This window comes from Gorilla gorilla, chromosome 3, assembly GCF_029281585.2.
Source record: "Gorilla gorilla gorilla isolate KB3781 chromosome 3, NHGRI_mGorGor1-v2.1_pri, whole genome shotgun sequence".
Taxonomy (NCBI): domain Eukaryota; kingdom Metazoa; phylum Chordata; class Mammalia; order Primates; family Hominidae; genus Gorilla; species Gorilla gorilla.
In genome coordinates, this window is record NC_073227.2 from 54,660,619 (window position 1) to 54,674,765 (window position 14,147).

A 14,147-nucleotide genomic window follows, 5' to 3' on the forward strand; every position below is an offset into this window, starting at 1 on the left:
AAGTACCTGGCATTGAAATGCTTATGTTTAACTATAAAACCGTCAGTAAAGCAGGCAAAAGTTACAAGTCTTAAGGGATTCCCTTAAGACTTATCATGTTGGCGGGTATTTACTTCTTTTTTTAATTTTTCCTTCTCAAATTCGAATCACCTGTCAAATAATACCTATTTTGTATCCATTTCTGGAGGTGTCAGTTGGAGAGCTTTAGCATCCCAGTGCCTTCAAAACTAATTTTGATAAGTGCTTCCAGGCACACCTTCCCAGGGCCATTCGGTCAGTCAAGTGAGCAGCTAAGAGATATGCAAGAGCAGTGTACTTGATCTTTAGATAACTGGGTATTATCTAAAAGCCATCACAGGGCATTTGGCAGTGAAGCTACTTATGGAGAATCCTTACCTTCCACCCTAAATCAACACTGCAATTCCTCTACTTTATAGCTGTTTTGGTGCTTAATTCCTTCTGTATTCAGAGAAGAAAGTTTGAACATAATATGATTCTTTTGAAGATGCATGGGTTGAGCAGGACTTTAATTTCATTGCACAAGTGTGGGACACTTTGTTTTTTAAAAGAAAAAAAAATTTTAAATCCATTTCTAATTGATTGGCTATGACTGTCCAGTCACCTATTTCTCTCTCCAGCTCTCTGTGCTCACAGTATAATTGTGTAAGATTATTTTTCTTCACATGATTACCCTTCTTTATATTTCCTGCTTAGATTTGTAAGTTCTGAGTTCTACTTCTTACTTTCTCCTTTAAGGTAAAAATATATCAAGAAGTATTTACAAACTTTTCCTCTCTTTTTTTTTTTGTGCTTTTCTATGCCTGCCAGTTTCTGAAGGATTTAACTAAGGAAGTTAATTCTGAAGGAATTAACTAAGTCATATTTGTAATAATGCTCCCCTATAGAGGACAAGCATTAGAGATGCAGTACTTTAAGTTTCAAAATATTTTCAACTTAATGGCATATTACTCAGATCTATCTATTTAGTTCATAATTTGTTTTGTATGTCTATAAAAATTAATTGAAGTTTGGGTGCAAGTGATGCTTAAAGCTTAAATGATTATTTTGGTTGCTCTAGCAATATACTGGTATGTTTCAGTCTTCAACATTGGTTGCTTTAGAATGTTTATTTGACAATGACATAGACAGAAGGGAGTTATGGGAAAATAAGGGTGATTAATATTGTGACCAATTATTACCTTGTCATCAAATTGCTTTGTAATAGCTTTGGGAGCCTGAGTCCATAAAAAGTATGTATTTTAAAAATGGTTGTTTTTTTACACTTTCTCTTCAAGATGACTGACTAGAGCAATCAGATACCAGTTTTCCTCAGAAAGAAGAACAAAGTTACAGATGAATAAGTGAAACTCAAATAAAATATTAAGGAGAGCAATCCAGAGTTTATCAGAAAACTCATGGAAAGAAGCTAGGGTATGGAAAAAGAAGGAGGCAAGAGTCTAGCAAAGATCAAACCCCAAGAGACTTGGTGTTCCAAGGAAAGGGTAGGTAGAGGTATTTTTGGCCCGAGGAAAGGGTAGGTAGAAGTATTTTTGGCCCCCCTCACTCCTGTGCCAGACTTCTGGTTTCTGAATTATCAGAGAGTTCCTCTGCCCTTGCAAGTTCAAGGCACGACATGGGCAGTGGAACCAGAAAAACATTCCCTGGCATCTGCTCAAATTGCGGAAGCCCCACAGGGCTGACTGGACCTAGAGTAGCTGCAGGATTCTTGGTGGTGTGGCTCTTGTGGTATGCTGCTCCTAGGGGAAAGGGAAGTGCAGCATGCCAAGGGAGCACACCTAGAGCCAATGGAAACCAGAGCATAAACTTTCCTGTGCCTGAGCACTCTTCCTTTATGGACTGATAGTAACTGCATCTTTTCCAGTGCAGATGTGGGTGCTATGCTCATCTCTATGGGGAAAGAGTGTGGTTCCACTCCAGCAGGCAGGTGACCCCAGTGCTCAGGAATGGACATGAAGATGTGCTTTCCCTCTGCTTCCCTGCTGCAAATGCTGTAGCTGCTCCCATGGGTGATTAGGCAATGGCCACCTGTGGATGGCCATTCCTGGGATATTAGCGGGTGGATGTGCCTCCACTGGTGGTGTGCCCACCAGACCTGGGATTGCACAAAAGACAGGGCCCTTCCTCCTCTCCACATGAAATAGCAGGATTCCTGTAGTGGAGGACAGGTGAGCCGCAAAGCTGTCTGTCTGGGGCTGAGGAAAGAGGTTCCACACCAAAGCCATATTGAAGGAACACTACAGGGCAGGCATCCTCCACAGCTCTCAGCTAAATTGTGACCTAGAGATAGACTGCAGTGTCTGTCTGAGATGAGAGCTTGAGCCCCAGGACAGGGTTGTGACAGGGAAGTTGATTGCTTTACTGCCTGCCCAGATCATGAAGCTGGGGTAGCTAGCTCCCCATCCCTGCAGAGACCTCAGAACATTTCACCAGGAGCTATTCCCAAAACCGCCATCAGGGATGGTATTTGTGCTTGCCATTGGGGTATACAAGAGTGAGCTTGGCAGTCCAGTTCCACCTTCATTTGTCCCTCACGTTAAGCTGAGCAGAGAGCTCAGAGAACAGGCATTGCACAGGTTAGCTCATTGCCTGAGGCAACAAACAGCTTCCTCTGGTAAACAGAGATCAAGCATATACCCATGTGCCTCTGCTGTAGCCAGCTCTTACCTGTTAGCACCACCTACTGGCCTGGAAGCTGAGCTGCACAACACAAGAAGTGCATAGAACTGAGGAATGAGACAAGCTTACTGAGACCTCGCAATTTCAGGATTGCAGAAGGCAGTGAGTCCACTCATACATCAGTATATTGCTACTAAAACCAGCATTTGAAAAAGTCACTGCACAAAGGCTATCTATACCCAAAGAATACATACAGAGCCTTTACCACTGAAAGCATTCACACTAAAGCCAAACAACCATACAAAACATACAGTATAGTTGTATCCTCAAAGGGGAAAGTAAACCCATCCAAAAACAAGTAAATTTAAAAAATCATGAGATAGCTTTTCCCAAATGAGAAGGAACCAGAAAAATAATCCTGGTATATGAAAAAATAATGTTATAACACCCCCAATGGATCACACAAGCTCTCCAGCAGTAGATCCTAACCAAAATGAATTCTTTGAAATATTTGATAAACAATTCAAAACGTTAATTTTAAATAAGCTAAGTGAAGCCCAAGAGAAAGTAGACAGCCAACACAAAGAGAACAGAAAAAGTTTGCCATACGAATAAATAATTCCATAGGTATTAAAAAAATAGAACTTCTGGAAATTAAAAATTCATCAAAGGAATTACAAAATACAGTGGAAAGCTTTATCAATGAACTAGACCAAGAAGAAAGAACTTCAGAGCTTGAAGACAAATCATTCAAATTAACTAAGACAGACAAAAATAAATGAAAAATACTTTAAAATTTAATAAAGTTTTCAAAGAGATGATGTACAATGCCAAAATCTACAAGTCATAGGAATTCCTGAGTGAGAAGGTGAAATAGTAGTAAAAAGTTTGAAAAACTTATTTGAGGAAATAATTCAGGAAAACTTCCTTAGCCTTGATGGAGATCTATCCATCCAGTTATAAGATGCTCAGGGAACTCCGGAAAGACACATTGCAAGATGGACTTAACCAAGGTATGTATTCATCAGACTTCATAAAGTCAACATGAAAGAAAAAATTCTACAAACAGCAAGGGAAAATGGTTTTATCTCCTATAAAATAATCTCCATTAGCTCAACAATGAACTTCTCAGCAGAAACCTTCGAAGTCAAAAAAAAGATTGGCATTCTTTTGCTAGTTTTCTTCAAGAAAAATACTGTCAGCCAAGAATTTTACATCCAACCAAACTAAGCTTAATAAATGACAGAGAAATGAAGTTGTTTTCAGAGGAGTAAATGCTTAGGGAATTCGTCATCACTAGACTGATCCTACAAGAAATGCCCAAGAGAGTTCTAAATATGGAAACAAAAAGTTATTCTCACCATCATAAAAAATATGAAAGAACATAACTCACAGGGTTTATGAAACTATTTTTGTAACACAATTTAGACTACAAAGCAACTAGGTGACAACTATCATTATTACAAGAACAAAACCTCACATATCAATGTTAACCTTGAAAGTAAATGCTGTAAATGCATCCTTACATACATTATTGGAGGAATGGATTTTATTAAAAAAAAAAAAGAATTCAACACAGTGTTGCTTACAAGAAACTTACCTAACTAGTGAAGGCACTTAGATACTCAAGGTAAGGGGGTAAAAAATGATATTTCATGCAAATGGAAACCAAAGGTAAGCAAGAATAAATCATCAACAGTGAAAAAAGTTAAAGAAGGACATCATATAATGATAAAGGGATCAATTAAGCAAGAAGATATAACAATCTGACATATATGCACCCCAAATTAGAGCGCTCAGATTCATAAAACAAATACTACCACACTTAAGAAGAGATAGACAACAACCATAAAACAGGTCTAAAGAAATTTTTAAATATCTAAATCATATCAAGAATCTTACTGGATGACAGTGAAATAAAACTAGAAATCAAGAACAAGCAGAACTACTGACACTATGAAAACACATAAAAATTAAACAACTTGCCCATGAATTGATCTTTGGCTCAATGATGAAATTAAGATGGAAATTAAAAATTATTTGAAACAAATGAAAATGGAGACATAACAGATCAAAACCTATGAGATACAGCAAAACAGTGCTAAGAGGAAAGTTTATAGCATTGATTGTCTACATTGAAAAGAAAGAAAGATTGCAACCTAATGTTGCATCTCAAAGAACTAGGAAAACAAGGGCAAACCAAGCCCAAGGCTAGCAGAACAAAATAAATAACAAAGATCACACAATAAGACTAAATGGAATTGAGACTAGAAAAATTACAAAGGATCATTAAAATGAAAAGTTGTTTTTTTGAAACGATAAACAAAATTGATAGAACATTAGCTAAATTTACCAAGAACAAAATGAGAGAAGATTCAAATAAGCCAAGCAGAAATGATAAAGGAGATACTATAACTGATACCACAGAAATACAAAAGATCATCAGAGACTACTATAAACATCCCTATGCCCACAAACTAAAAAACTTAGAGCAAATAAATACTTTCCTGGAAACATACAACCTTCCAAAACTAAACCAGAAAGAAACAGAAATCTTGATCAGACACATAATGAGTAGTGAAATTGAGTCAGTAATAAAAAGTCTCCTCCCAAAAAAGTCCAAGACCAGGTGGATTCACAGCCAATTTCTAATAGATGTACAAAGAAGAACTGGTAACAATCTTACTGAAACTGTTTCAAAAAATTGAGAGGGAGGAAATTCTCCCTAATTCATTCTACAAGGCCAGTATCATCCTGGTACCAAAACCAGACAAGGACACATCAACAAAAGAAAACTGCAGGTCAATATCCCTGATGAACACAGATGCAAATCTCCTCAGCAAAATGCTAGTGAACCAAATCCAATAGCACATAAAAAGTTAATAAAGAGCAAGTGAGTTTTATTTAAGGGATGAATGAATGCTTCAACATATGCAAATCAAACAATGTCTTTCACTACATCAACAGAGTTGAAAGCAAAAAATATATGATCATCTCAATAGATACAGAAACCACATTTGATAAAATTCTGCAATTCTTCATGATAAAACCCGTCAACAAACTAGGCATAAAAGGAACATATCTCAAAACTATAAGAGCCACAGAAGACAAACCCACACCTAACATCATGCTGAACAGGGAAGTGTGAAAGCAATTCCCCTAAGAACTGGAACATGAAAAGGATGCCCACATTCACTACTCCTCACCAACAGTGTAGTGGAAGTCCTTGCTACAGCAGTCAGGCAGCAGAAAGAGATAATGGCCATCCAAGTTGAAAAAGAAAGTCAGATCATCTCTGTTTGTTGATGATATGATCTTATATTAGAAAATCCTAAAGATTCCTCCAGAAGAACCCTGTATTTGATGAATAAATTCATTAAAGTTACAGGATACAAAAATCAATGTACAAAAATTAGTAGCATTTCTATACACCAATGACAATCAGAGATCCAAATCAAGAACTTAATCTCACTTAAAATAGATATAATATAATTAAAATTCCTAGAAATACATTTAACCAAGGAAGTAAATTATCTCCATAAGGAGAACTACAAAATAATTATGAAAGAAATCATAGGGATGGGTCCAGTGGCTCATCTCTGCAACCCCAGCATTTTGGGAGGCTGAGGCAGGTAGATCACTTGAGCCTAGGAGCTTAAGACAAGCCTGGGCAACATGGCAAAACCCCATCTCCACAAAGATTATAAAAATTAGCCAGGCAAGTTGGCACGCACCAGTAGTCCCACCTACTCAGGAGGCTGAGGTGGGAGAATTACCTGAGCCTGGGAAGTCAAGGCTGCAGTGAAGCATGATCATGCCACTGCACTTCAGCCTGGGAAACAGAGCAATACCCTATCTCCAAAAAAAAAAAAAAAAAAAAAAAAAAAAAAAAAAAAAAGAAAGAAAGAAAAAGAAAAAAGAAAAGAAAAAGAAAATTCCTAGATCCTAGATGACGTAAACAAATGGAAAAACCATCCATCCATTCTCATGGATTTAGAAGAATCAATATCAGTAAAATTACCATATTGTTCAAAGCAATATACAGATTCAACACAATTCCTATCAAATTACCAACATCATTTTTTCATAGAATTATTAAAAACAATCCTAAAATTAGTAGGCCAGCAGTCCCCAAGGAGACATGTCTGGTCTGTTTTTCACACTAGGGACCAGTTTTATGGAAGCCAACTATTCCATAGACTGGGATTGAGGGGGTGGATGGTTTGGGGATGATTCAAGCACATTACATTTACTGTGCACTTTATTTCTATTAGTATTACATGGTAATATATAATGAAATAATTATACAATTCACCATACTACAGAATCAATGGTAGCCCTGAGCTTTTTTTCCTACAATTAGATAGTCCCCTCTGGGGTGATGGGGGACAGTTACAGATCATCAGGCATTAGATTCTCACACAGAGTACACCGTCTAGATCTCTTGCATGCACAGTTAACAACAGGATTTGTACTCCTATGATAATCTAATGTTGTGGCTGATCTGACAGGAGACAGAGCTCAAGCTGTAATGCAAACAATGGAGAGGGGCTGAAAATAGAGATAATGCTTCACTTGCTCACCTGCCACTCACCTCCTGCTGTGTGGCCCAGATCCTAACAGGGGGTTGGGGACCCTGTGTTAGCCCATTCTTGTACTGCAATAAAGAAATACCTGAGACTGGGTAATTTATAAAGAAAAGAGGTTTAAAGGTCACTGTTCTGCAGGCTCTACATGTAGAGTGCCAGCATCTGCTTGGCTTCTGGAAAGGCCTCAGAGAGCTTTTATACATGATAGAAGACAAAGCTGGAGCAGGCATTTAACATGGTGGGAGCAAGAGCAAGGGAAGGAGTGGGGAAGTGCCACAAACTCTTAAACAATCAGATCTCATAAGAACTCACTCACTATCATGAGGACAGCACCAAGTGGTTATTACTAAACCATTTACCAGAAATCTACCTACATGAACAAATAACCTCCCACCAGGCCTCATCTCCAACACTGGGAATTACAATTCAAAATAAGATTTGGACAGCGACACATATTTAAACTATATTATTCCACCCTGATACCTCTCAAATCTCATCTTCTTACGTTTCAAAATACAATCAACCCTTCTCAATAGTCTCCCCGAAGTTTTAACTCATTCCAGCATTAACTCAAAAGTCCCAAGTGTAAGTCCAAAATCTCATCTGAGACCTGTCTCCTTCCAACTACGAGCCTGTAAAATCAAACAAGTTATCTATTCCCAAGACACAATGGTGGTACTGGTATTGGCTAAACACTTCCATTCCAAATGGGAGAAATTGGCCAAAAGAAAGAAACTTCAGGCCTCATGGATATGTGAAGCCATGCGGGGCAGTCATTAAATGTTAAAGCTCCAAAATATTATAATCTCCTTTGACTCCATGGCCTACATTACATCCAGGGTACACTGGTGCAAGGTGTGGTCTCCCTAGGCCTTGGGTATCTCTGTCCCCGTGGCTTTGGAGGATTCAGCCCCTGCAGCTGCTCTTATGGATTGGCATTGAGTGCCTACACCTTTTCCATGCTGAGATTGCAAGCTGCAAGTGGATCTTCCATTCTGGGGTCTGGAGGATTGTGGCCCTCTTCCCACAGCTCCACTAAGAAGTGCCCCATTGAGAACTCTATGTGGTGCCTCCAACCCCTCATGCTCTCCTAGCAGAGATTTTTGGTGAGGCCTCCACCCCTGCAGCAGGCTTTTGTCTGGGCACCCAGACTCTCTCATACATCCTCTGAAATCTTGGCAGAGGCTGACAAGTCCCCTCTACTCTTGCACTCCATGTGGCTGCAGGGTTACCACAACATGGAAGCCACCAAGGCTTATGGTGGCTTCGGCTCTACAAAGTGGAGGCCTTAGCAATATCTGTGGTCCTTTAAGCCAAGGCTGGAGCTGGAGTGGCAGGGATGTGGGGAGCAATGTCCCAAGGCTGTGCAGGGCAGTGGGGCCCTAGGCTTGGCTCACAAAACCATTCAGTCCTCCTAGGCCTCAGGGCCAATGATGGGAGAAGTCTGCCCTGGAGATCTCTGAAATGCCTTGGAAGCCTTTTTCCCATTGTCTTTGCTATCAGCACTCGACTCCCTTTTAGTTATGCAAATTTCTCCAGCAATTCTTTGCTTTTCAGCCTGATACCAATCTTACTGAAACTGTTTCAAAAAATGGAAATGGAGGAAAGGACAAGAAATCACTGTATAAAAAAAACACACCTGTACTCCTATGTTTATTGCACCACTATTTGCAATAGCATAGAAATGAGTAAGGTCATGCAGTCAATCTAACTGTCCATCAAATCAATGGATAATCGGATAAGAAAATGTGAGACACACGCACATACACACACATACACACAGATACACCATGAATTACTACTCAGCTATTAAAATGAACAAAATCATGTCTTTTGTAGCAACATGGATGAAGCTGGAGGCCATCAACATAAGTGAAATAACTCAGAGAAAATCAAGTACCACATGATATCGCTTATAAGTGGGAGCTAAACAATTTGTACAGATGGATATACACAGTGGAATAATAGATTTTGGAGACTTCAAAAGGTGGGAGGGTAAGGAATCAGAAATTGTCTATTGGGCACAGTGTACACAATTTTGGAAATGATTGCAGTAAAAGCCTAGACCTCACCACTATGCAATATATCTACGTAACAAAACTGCACTTGTACCCCCAAATCTATTAAAAAATGGGCTGGGCATGGTGGCTCACACCTGTAATCCCAGCAATTTGGGAGGCTGAGGTGGGCGGATCACCTGAGGTCAGGAGTTCAACCTCAGCCTGGTCAGCCTGGCCAACATGGCAAAACCCTGTCTCTAGTAAAAAAAGTAAATAAATAATAAAATAAAAAAAATTAGCCTGGCATGGTGGTGGACACCTGTAATCCTAGCTTCTTGGGAGGCTGAGGTAGGGAGCATTACTTGAACCCAGGAGGCGGAGGTTACAGTGAGCCGAGATCGCACCACCGCACTCCAGCCTGGGTGACAGAGTGAGACTCTGTCTCAAAAAAAAAATGTATTAAACATCTTTATTTCATTCTCAAGTATGCCTCAACCTTGCCTGACCACAATAGATAAAGAAAATATATGGCAAAAGGAGACATCTGGTCAACAGTCCTAGGCTTCAACAAAGGGATCCTTCAGTTACTTAGAGACACTTCTGTCACATAGAGAGGGAAACACTCTAAACCAGTATTTTATAACTATCAACTGTTGCTACAGAATGGTGTGTGTGTGTGTGTGTGTGTGTGTATGCACATGTGAACATGTGAGGGTGACTGGTTAATTTATTCTCATGAAAATTAGATTTCTCTGCACAGTAGTATGTAGGGACATAACCTTTCCTTTCTAAGTTATTTCGCTTACTGCACTATTTTCCTTTATTTTACATGACGCTTTACCTTGCCTCTTCAATTGTCCACTTGTTTTAACCTTCCATTTTTTTCTTCTCTTGCTTTTGCTTTTAGTTCAACTTATACACACTTTACTCATAGTCTGGTGTACTCCTGGTAGCTCATCTTCTCAGTTTATCACCCCACCCTCACAAGTACTGCTAGCTAATAGCCTATGAGAAGTATTGTAAAATATAATGTCTCTGACATAATTCTATCTGCCTCCCAAGACTTAAAAAATTATCTTTCAAAGCAGACACCAAAAGATGACCTTTCTGTTGTTACCTACATTAGAGATATAAAATAAAACATAAGTCCATGTATGTAATTCAGATATACATAAAATCACATATAACTGCCCATATAGAATTAAGAAAATACAATATTTGTATATGTGTCAAACTTTCACATTTCTATAATTTCTATATTGAGAAATTATCAACAACTACAGGAATAGACCAAGAAAAGGAATTCAGATAGACTCAGTGGTCCTACATTCTCCAAAAGTTTTTCTCAGTCTGGCAATGACAGAGGCAAAATATAATGGCTCCAAAGTACTCATTAGTGCTTGTATTGGCAATGTACTACTAAGCATAGCAGTCAGAGTTCATCATTGGCTTATTATTATGCCTATCCACATAGACCAATTGCAATCAATATTGCTCTGTGCGTTGCCATTGTAAAAGTGCTGTTATTTTGTATCCTGCCAAAATGAAGAAATTAATGAAGAGGGGCATTAACAGGCCAGATTAAAACTTTTAAATAAATAAATAATACTTTATCAATAGGGCAAGAACTACAAATATGACTTCCAGAGGAAGAGGAGAGAAAACATATCACTATGCCACTTTTTAAATTTTTCCTTCAATCAGTCTGTTCTTTCACAAGGTAAAAAATAAATAAATGGCAGCCAATAGTATACAGAGGGCTCAAGTAAGATTGTCTTTAAACGCACTGCTAATTACAAAGAAATTGATTATTCAGGATTTTTCATCTCTCTGTTCCCTATTATGTCTGTAATATTTTATATATCATATTTTCCATTATGGGGCACATAACTGTCCGTGATAGTTTTTGGGTCATGTCTGCAAGTTGTGCAAATTACTTCTGCTTGCATTCTATTGGATATCATTCAGTCCCACAGGTATCCCTAACTGCAAGGGGGCCCGAGAAATGTAGTCTCGCTCTATGCCCAAGAAAAACAAGAAACAGATTTGGCAAATAGCCTGCTACTGGTTTTTGCTACAATCTCTCTTCTTGACACCAATTATCTGTTTGTATTTTTTTTTCTAATTCTCAAGGCAAATTCATTCCCCTTTTAAAGAAAGAATACCCAAAGCTCCACTTGGCTATTTAACCCAGCTTGCATTGCAGGATCTTTAGGTAATGTGTTATCTTCTTCCTTAAGTCCTAAGGTATTCCTTTTGGTGTAGCAACATATAAACCAAAGTGACAAACTTGTTGCATCGCCAGCTAATACAAACAACCCAATATGCAATGATGAAGCATGGAAAAGATATACCTAATGAATCCTACTCTAAAAAGGGAAAACAGGAAACACACAGCAGTCACGGATCCACAGCAACGAGGAAATCCTACTGTGCAGTGATAGTGAAGATCCCGTCCAGGCTCTTTGCTCAGACCTGGACTTGGTTACCTGGAGGCAACCACATTATCCATTGGACTAGGTGGTACTCGGCTGCACCCACTGGGAGGGTGTAGGGCATTTTGTCCTCCTTAGGAGTCAGCAGTCTGCCTTACCTTATCAGGCTGTTTCTTATTATGGCAAGTTGGAAGTATGGGTTAAAGACTGGTTACAGTCAAGTTATTTTTGGCGAGGCTCGTGGTTTCCTTACCAATACAGTTCCATAAGAGAATACAGAAAAAAACACTTCTCTCAGAAACTATATCTATTGTCATTCAGTCAGTTTAGTGTTCTGAAACACCCAAAAGTCTTTTCTAAATATAGTTCTCAAGTCTTCCTTGCTACCATATCTTTTTCTTTCATCCCTGCCCTTCCTTCCACAAAAGAAAGCTCTATTACTACTACTTTGAAATTTAAATTTCTGCTACTTTGAGGCCAGTTGAAATAATGTGCTTCAATTGAAGGGCAACTCCCTTAATCTTATATGGCTCCACAACCTAGCCACATTTGTTACCTGAGAAGTCTAGATGGTCCTTATGCCCTCAGTGTCTTTTCTGTCTTATTTACTATTATTTGAACTCCAGAAGCTATTGATCAGCTTTTGCAATCATGGAAAATCTTCATCATGTTTGCCTGAAAATTGCCTTTTTTTGTGATATGTTGGTAATACCAGTGAAAGGCAAACAATATATCCTTATATTCCGGCTCTTTTCAAAACCTTCTTAAGAGTTACAGGCTTAGTAGGCACTTGATCTACTTTCCAAGTTATCACAAGTGGCAGTTTTATCAAATGTTTTTTTCATGACAAATAAGGATCTCCAGCTTTATGGCCTTCTATATTTACTGTCTACAACCAGCCTGCTGAGCCAATGGCACAAATTTAAGTGCCTTCTTAAAGCAGCACACCACTTCTGATATACATTTTTATGTTAGTTAGGTTAACCTAGCTACTGTAATAAACAACCACCGAATGAGTGTCTGACCAGACTGCAAAAGCATTTCTCAATCATATAGCAGTTCTATGCACATGTTCCTGTTATTTTCCTCCACATGATGATTCTGGGATTCTGGTTATTTTCATATTATGGCCCTGCCATCTCCTAGACAGTTCTCAGCATCAAGCTGGTAGATAGGGAAGGAGTTAAGAACTGTTTATGGGAAAACCAACAGATTAGTTTTATAACTTCTTATACTTTTTGATAAATCATGATTTATAGTGTTATAGTAGTTCCTCTTTTCATTAATTTTTTGAATTGTTTTTCATCCTATTTGTTATTGTTATTATTTGTTTTCTTTTTGAGAAATAAGAAAATTCCAGGCTCCAAGTTTTCCCTTCTAAAGACTTAAAATAGTAAACCAAAAACCCACAGTTCTTATAGGCCACTAAAAAAAGATCTGCCCAAATCTGGGTTTTCAAATGTGCTTCTCATTTCCTTCTACCTTACTTCATCATCATCTCCTACTGGTCCTAATTTCAAGAATTTTTAAAACAATATTTACTTGTACTAAAGCTTGACAGTTCACCCATGTACTTAGTGACCAGCTTTTCTTAACCGAGACACTTCTTTCTTCTTGCACCACATAAAATTTTGTGACTCACCTCTACTTTCCCTGGCTTGCCCTTCTTTTTTTTTTTTTTTTTAACTTTTTTCACTTTGCTATCGCTGTGTCAGGAATATCTGCTGAAATTGAGTCCCTCTCATTTTGAAACACAGGAGATGAGAGCCCTTCTTCAAAGCCACTCACTTCTGATCAATAGCCTTTTTATAATCATCCCAGTCTTCTTCCATTTGGAAACTTACTTCCCGGTCTGTCTTTTTTGAGAAGGAAGCATCAGTTTGCATCATCCCATCTATACTAGAATATAAGCTTTCATAGTAAACATAAATGGAATTTAAAGGTACTCTAATGGTGGTGTAAATGTTGTGAAAACTAATATCTTAGTGAGGTATTACATACTCATAAGAAAATATCTCCTCCTTCCAGTGATCTGGATCTGCATTCCCAGTGTCCTTCAGTGCCTATCATCTTCCCTGAGGTGTGTTTCAGAACAACACATCTTTCCAGAAATACAAGCTAAATCTGATCCAGTACCAAAAGTGTCCGCTTTAAAAGAATGCAGAATGTAAGCACACTTAGAGATTTCAGAGGCTTGGTAGCCCACATCCTTCATTTTACAGACATGACCTAGAGACTTGCTATTCAACGTGTGGCCCACAGACAAGGAGAAAAATTAAAAGTGCAGAATCACAGACCCCACCCCATACCTAACTGAACAGGAATCTGCACTTTTCACAAGATAGTGAATGATTCAGATGCATCATAAAGTTTAAGAAGCACTATCCAGGTTTCAGTAAAGTTCTAAGGTAAAGGATATTGTTTAAATCCTCTCTTAAGGGCTAGTATCTTCCTATCTACGATTCACTGTATACAGCTGTAAAAGA